We start from the raw sequence: 8,113 nt of genomic DNA on the forward strand, positions 1-8,113 counted from the left end.
TTTGTTGTTGTTGACCTCTCTTTCACTGTAGTAGTGTTATAGTTTTGTGCCAGAACTCTACCAGTATGTGAACATTCTCTTATTGGATCCACCATGTGATGGACAGCTTATAATAAGAAAATGCTCAGCCGGGCTAGCTGCGGGCAGGTATGAACAAATTTCTGTCATTTTTTTTTTCAACCCATCCTGGCTACATTTACATATAATATTATTATTATTTTTATTATTATTATTATTATTTTTTATTGTTATTATTGTTATTCTTATTGTTTATTAGGACACAGCCTATTATGACCTTAAGGACCAGGACATTTTTTGCTTATCTGACCACTGTCACTTTTAGCATTAATAACTCTGGGATGCTTTTACTTATGAATTTCCGAGAGTGTTTTTTCGTGACATATTCTATTTTAACGTTGTGGTAAATTTTCGTCGATACTTGGATCATTTCTTGGTGAAAAATTACAAAATTTCATGAAAAATGTGAACATTTTGCATTCTTTTAAATTTGAAGCTCTCTGCTTGTAAGGAAAGTAGACATTCCAAATAAATTATATATTGATTCACATATACAATATGTCTACTTTATGTTTGCATCATGAAGTTGACATGTTTTTACTTTTGGAAGACACCAGAGGGCTTCAAAGTTCACCAGCAATTTTCCAATTTGTCACAAAATTTTCAGAATCAGAGTTTTTCATGGACCAGTTCAGTTTGAGGGGCTTTCATATTAGAAATACCCCACAAATTACCCCATTATAAAAACTGCACCCCTCAAAGTATACAAAGGGATATTCAGAAAGTGTGTTAACCCTTTAGGTGTTTCACAGGAATAGCAGCAAAGTGAAAATTCAAAATCTTCATTTTTTTACACTTGTAAACTCAGTTTGTGAATTTTTACACGGGGTAAAATGAGAGAAATCCCATGCAAAGTTTGTAACCCAATTTCTCTCGAGTAAGGAAATACCTCATATGTGGATGTCAAGTGTTTTGCGAGCGTAGTAGAGGGCTCAGAAGGGAAGGAGCGACAATGGGATTTTGGAGAGTGAGCTTTTCTGAAATGGTTTTTGGGGAGCATGTCACATTTAGGAAACATATACGGTGCCAGAACAGCAAAGAAAAACCAACATGGCATACTTTTTTGGAAACTACACCCCTCAAGGAACATAACAAGGGGTACAGTGACTCTTAATACCCCACAGGTGTTTGATGACATTTTGTTAAAGTTGGATGTGTAAATTATAATTTTTTTCTCTAAAATGCTGATTTTCACCCAAATTTTACAATTTTACAAGGCTTAATAGGAGAAAAAGCCCCCCAAATTTGTAATCCCATTTCTTCTGAGTATGGAAATACCCCATCTGTGGACATCAAGTGCACTGTGGGCGAACTACAATGCTCAGAAGAGAAGGAGTCACATTTGGCTTTTGGAAAGCAAATTTTGCTGAAATGGTTTTGGGGGGGCATGTCACATTCAGGAAGCCCCTATCGTGCCAGAACAGCAAAAAAAAAAAAAATAAAAAAAAAATAAAAACACCCACATGGCATACTATTTTGGAAATTACACCCCTCAAGGAACTTAACAAGGGGTATAGTGAGCCTTAACACCCTACAGGTGTTTAATGCTGTTTCATTAAATTCAAATGTGTAAAGTCAGGGGTCATGTGCGTTTACAAAGCCCCCATGGTGCCAGAACAGTGGACCCTCCCCCCTCATGTGACCCCATTTTTGAAACTACACCCCTCACAGAATTTAATAAGGGGTGCAGTAAGCATTTACACCCCACTGGCAATTGACAGATCTTTGAATCAGTGGGCTGTGCAAATGAAAAATAAAATTTAACGGACCACTGTTCCAAAAATCTGTCAGACACCTGTGGGGTGTCAATGCTCACTGCACCCCTTGTTACATTACATGAGGGGTGTAGTTTCCAAAATGGGGTCACATGTGGGGGGGGAGGGGGTGTCCACTGTTCCGGCACCATGGGGGGCTTTGTAAGCACACATGGCCTTCAATTTGGGACACATTCTCTCTCTAAAAGCCCAATGGCGCTCATTCTCTTCTGAGCATTGTAGTTTGCCTGCAGAACACTTTACATCCACATATGAGGTATGTTCTTACCCAGAAGAAATGTGTTTACATATTTTGGGGGGCTTCTTTCCTATTTTCCCTTGTGAAAATAAAAAATTTAGGATAACACCAGCATTTTAGTGAAATTTTTTTATTTTTTTTATTTTCACATCCAACTTTATAAAAAATTTGGCAAACACCTGTGGGGTGCTAAGGCTCACTATACCCTTTGTTACGTTTTGTGAGGGGTGTAGTTTCCAAAATGGGGTCAAATGTGGGTATTTATTGTTTTATGTTTATGTCAGAACTGTTTTAAAATCAGCCACCCCTGTGCAAATCACCAATTTAGACCTCAAATGTACATGGTGCGCTCTCACTTCTGAGCCATGTTGTGCGCCCGCAGAGCACTTTGCATCCACATATGGGGTATTTCTGTACTCCTTTTACCGCTTGTGAAAATTAAAAGTACGGGGCAACACCAGCATGTTAGTGTAAAAATTTTTAATTTTTTACACTAACATGCTGATGTAGACCCCAACTTTACCTTTTCAAAAGGGGTGAAAGGAGAAAAAGCCCCCCAAAATTTGTAACGCAATTTCTCCGGAGTATGGAAATACCCCATATGTGGCCCTAAACTGTTGCCTTGAAATACAACAGGGCTCCAAAGCTAGAGAGCGCCAGGCACATTTGAGGCCTAAATTGGGGATTTGCATCCGCCACCAAAATACCCTACGGCAGTGTTTCCCAAACAGGGTGTCTCCAGCTGTTGCAAAACTCCCAGCATGTCTTGACAGCCAGTGGCTGTCCGGCAATACTGGGGGTTGTTGTTTTTCAACAGCTGGAGGCTCCATTTTGGAAACAGTGTTGTGCAAGAAGTTTTTTATTTTGATGGGTGGGGGGGGGGGGCTGTGTAAGGGTATATGTATATGTAGGGTTTTACTTTTTATTTTGTGTAGTGTTTTTAGGGTACATTCACACGGACGGGGGTTTACAGTGAGTTTCTCTCTAGGAGTTTATGCTTGCAGCTGAAAACTTGCTGTAAACCCCCAAACGTGTTTTGCGACCAGGATTAACCCCGGGTCTTGGCAGCTAATAGCAGTCAGGACCCACAGGGTTTAAAGCATTCTCCACTCGTGAGAACAGTTTAACAGGACTCAGAACGTACAGGTATGCCCTGAGTCCTTAAGGACTCGGGAATGGGGGTGTAACTGTATGCCCCTCTTCCCTAACTGGTTATTAATGATAATTAATGTAAAAAATAATATTTATTCATACACATAGTGTTAACAAGTTCCACAAGGCCCTGCTCGTAAGAGTGTGTACAGTTTATAAGGAGCATAAAAGAATTTGTAATCCCACAACCCCTTTAAGGATCTATAAAATACAGGTCTGTTATAGGGCAGAGTGAATGGCATCTAAAGTTGTTAAAGTAAGTTAATTTGATTCATTCCTATAGTGCCAACCTATTCTACAGCACTGTACAGAGATTGTCTTAACTGACATCCGTTCCTGTCCCTATTAGAGCTCAAAACCTAAATTCCAGATTAACCTCTTAAGGACGCAGGGCGTATGGATACGCCCTGCATTCCGAGTCCTTAAGGACGCAGGGCGTATCCATATGCCCGTGGGAATTCCGGTCCCCACCTCTAGCCGGTTGGGGACCGGAGCCCGATGCCTGCTGAAATCGTTCAGCAGGCATCCCGGCATATCGCCCAGGGGGGTCATTATGCCCCCCATGTCGGCGATCGCCGCAGATCGCTGGACAATTCAGTCCAGCGATCTGCGGCGATTCCGGGTCAATCGGGTCTCCAGTGACCCGGTGACCCGGAATTACAGAGCCTGCAGGGGTGAGGTGGCACTGGTGCCACCTCACGATCGCCCTGATTCGTCGGCCGGATTACCGGCCGACCAATCAGGGCGCCTGCTGCGGGTGTCACTCCCGCACCCGCTCCGCCCCTCTTCCGAAGGGCGTGAGCGGGTGCGGGAAGACGACCCCGGGTGCTGGGGACCCCGATCCCCGGCGTCCATTTTGGGATCGGGGCCCCAGGAGCGACGGCGGCGGCGAAGGACAGTCCTGCGATGGAGCAGCAGCAGGAGGTGAGTTACTGCCTCCTGCTGTTGCTTAGCAACAGCTCCCAGCATGCAAAAAGGGCATGCTGGGAGCTGTAGTTATGCAACAGCAGGAGGCAGACCACCACAACTCCCAGCATTCCCTTATGGGCATGCTGGGACTTATGGTTTTGCAACAGCTGGAGGCACATTTTTTCTATGGAAAAGTGTACCTTCAGCTGTTGTATAACTACAACTCCCAGCTTGCACAAACAGCTAAAGTGCATGCTGGGAGTTGTAGTGGTGCATCTGGTGGTTGCATAACTACAACTCCCAGCATGCCCGTTGGCTGTCGGTGACTGCAGAGAGTTGTAGTTTTGCAACAGCTGAAGGCACACTGGTTGTGAAACCCAATTTTTTTTTTTACCTAACTCAGTGTTTCACGACCGGTGTGCCTCCAGCTGTTGCAAACTACAACTCCCAGCAGTCACCTTACACCATGCACCGTACATGCTGGGAGTTGTAGTTTTGCAACAGCTGGAGGCACACTGGTTTTGAAACACTGAGTTAGGTCACAAACTCAGTGATACATAACCAGTGTGCCTACAGCTGTTGCAAAACTAAAACTCTCAGCATGTACAGTCTGTCAGCGCATGCTGGGAGTTGTAGTTTTGCAACAGCTGGATGTCCCCTCCAATGTGAATGTACAGGGTACACTCACATGGGCGGAGGTTTACAGTAAGTATCTGGCTGCAAGTTTGAGCTGCAGAAAATTTTCTGCAACAGCTCAAACTGCCAGCGAGAAACTACTGTGAACCCCCGCCCGTGTGACTGTACCCTAAAAACACTACACTACACCAACAAAAAATAAAAAGTAAAAAACACTACATATACACATACCCCTACACAGTCCCCCTCCCCAATAAAAATGAAAAACGTCTGGTACGCCACGGTTTCCAAAACGGAGCCTCCAGCTGTTGCAAAACAACAACTCCCAGTATTGTCGGACAGCCGTTGACTGTCCAGGCATGCTGGGAGTTTTACAACAGCTGGAGGCACCCTGTTTGGGAATCACTGGCGTTGAATTCCCCTATGTCCACCCCTATGCAATCCCTAATTTAGGCCTTAAATGCGCATGGCGCTCTCACTTTGGAGCCCTGTCGTATTTCAAGGCAACAGTTTAGGGTCACATATGGGGTATCGCCGTACTCGGGAGAAATTGTGTTACAAATTTTGGGGGGCTTTTTCTGCTTTTACCCTTTTTAAAAATGTAAAATTTTTGGGAAAAGAAGCATTTTAGGTAAAACTTTTTTTTTTTTTTTTTACATATGCAATAGTCGTGAAACGCCTGTGGGGTATTAAGGTTCACTTTACCCCTTGTTACATTCCCCGAGGGCTCTAGTTTCCAAAATGTGATGCCATGTGTTTTTTTTTTTGCTGTCCTGGCACCATAGGGGCTCCTAAATGCGGCATGCCCCCAGAGCAAAATTTGCTTTCAAAAAGCCAAATGTGACTCCTTCTCTTCTGAGACCTGTAGTGCACCAACAGAGCACTTTTCACCCCCATATGGGGTGTTTTCTGAATCGGGAGAAATTGGGCTTCAAATTTTGGGGGGTATTTTCTGCTTTAACCCTTTGTATAAATGTACATTTTTTGGGAAACCAAGCATTTTAGGTAAAATTATTTTTTTTTTTTTACATATGCAAAAGTCGTGAAACACCTGTAGGGTATTAAGGTTCACTTTACCCCTTGTTACGTTCCCCGAGGGGTCTAGTTTCCAAAATGGTATGCCATGTGTTTTTTTTTTGCTGTCCTGGCACCATAGGGGCTTCCTAAAGGTGACATGCCCCCCAAAAACCATTTGACGCTCCTTCCCTTCTGAGCCCTCTACTTCGCCCGCCCAACAATTAACATAGACATATGAGGAATGTGCTTACTCGAGAGAAATTGGGTTTCAAATACAAGTAAAAGTTTTCTCCTTTTTATCCCTTGCAAAAATTCAAAAATTGGGTCTACAAGAACATGCGAGTGTAAAAAATGAAGATTGTGAATTTTCTCCTTCACTTTGCTGCTATTCCTGTGAAACCTCTAAAGGGTTAAAACGCTTACTGAATGTCATTTTGAATACTTTGGGGGGGTGCAGTTTTTATAATGGGGTCATTTGTGGGGTATTTCTAATATGAAGACCCTTCAAATCCACTTCAAACCTGAACTGGTCCCTGAAAAAAAGCGAGTTTAAAAATTTTGTGAAAAATTGGAAAATTGCTGCGGAACTTTGAAGCCCTCTGGTGTCTTCCAAAAGTAAAAACTCATCAATTTTATGATGCAAACATAAAGTAGACATATTGTATATGTGAATAAAAAAAATTATTTGGAATATCCATTTTCCTTACATGCAGAGAGCTTCAAAGTTAGAAAAATTTAAAATTTTCCATCAAATTTTGGGATTTTTCACCAAGAAAGGATGCAAGTTACCAAAAAATGTTACCACTAAGTTAAAGTACAATATGTCACGAAAAAACAATCTCGGAATCAGAATGATAACTAAAAGCATTCCAGAGTTATTAATGTTTAAAGTGACAGTGGTCAGATTTGCAAAAAATGGCCAAGTCCTTAAGGTGAAAAAGGGCTCAGTCCTTAAGGGGTTAATGTATCGGTAAATATTTGGACTAATGAGTTGGAAGTTTTTCACCAGATCAGAGCCTTTGGTAATGGATGCCATTATGTTCCTATGTATTACAAATATTTTAGCATTATGATTGTCTAAGTCAGAGCTTTCCAAACCTTTACCATTGGTGACACCCTTTTTAGACATGCATAGATTTGTGACACATTCTTCGCCATACCGCCAACTTCATGTATCACAATGTGCATCCTATAACACACCACATGATAAATATGGCTGATAACCCCATCCCCCTTGTGCCGTTACATTTTTGGACTTTATAGCCCCCTGTTCCACTTTATCACTCCCTGTGCCATTTCTTTCCCCCTTTATCCCCCCTGTGCCATTTCATCCCCCCCTTGATCGCTCCTATGCTATTTCCCTCCCTGCTAGTGTTAGTGCATGAAGGAGACCTGAGGCTGGGAATTTCCATTATTAGTCAGGCGGTGTTAGTTGTGAGACTGCTCTGTGCACTTTTATTGAGCCACCATGGAAAATGTGAGCCAGTTCAGTCTTCTTCTCATTGTACGCAAATTGCCTAAATTAAGTAACCACCGTAGAAATAATTTTTTTTTCATAACAAACAAATAATGTGAGTTAATGTACAGGAAGGAAATCTACATTTCTTGTTGTGGTTGTTACAGGTAGGTTTGAGCTGTTTGACCTTCATGGAAAGTCATCTGTGCACAGCACTTTTTAAAGATTCCCCCCCACTCATTTACTTTCTCCCAGATTTAGTTAAATCCCAAAATGGTTGTTCTGCCTTTTACTGTAATATCTAAGTAACAGTATAATTTAAAGGGGTACTCCACTGCCCCAGCATTCGTGCAGCTGCCACGTCCTCTCCCATAGACTTGCATTGAGGGGGCGTGGCCGTGAAATCACAACTAGAGATGAGCGAATTAAAGTTGATGAAGTCGAATTCGTTCCGAATTTCATGAAAAATTTGATTCGGAACGAATCCGAATTTCCTCATGCTACATGATAACGAATCACTTCATTCACCATTTTGTGCGGGCCGGGGGGCTAAAATGGAGGCTACATGTGTGTGAACATGAGGCAAGGAAGGGAAGTTTGGGAAGACAGGTAGGCGGGATCACCCTGAATCACATTGTGGCATGCAGCCTATTAGCAGCCAGCAAGCCCTGTGATGTCACAGCCCTATATATTCGGTAGCCATTGCCGAAGACGGGCATTTCCTGTTTTTCTGAGAGAGCAGAGACTGTGTATCACTGTTACTGACAATACATCTCTTTACAGCGACAAATCCATTCACCTCAAGCCCGCATTCATTCTGGCTACAGAGAGAGCAGACACTGTGTGGTCACT

This window comes from Hyla sarda, chromosome 2 (assembly GCF_029499605.1).
Source record: "Hyla sarda isolate aHylSar1 chromosome 2, aHylSar1.hap1, whole genome shotgun sequence".
Taxonomy (NCBI): domain Eukaryota; kingdom Metazoa; phylum Chordata; class Amphibia; order Anura; family Hylidae; genus Hyla; species Hyla sarda.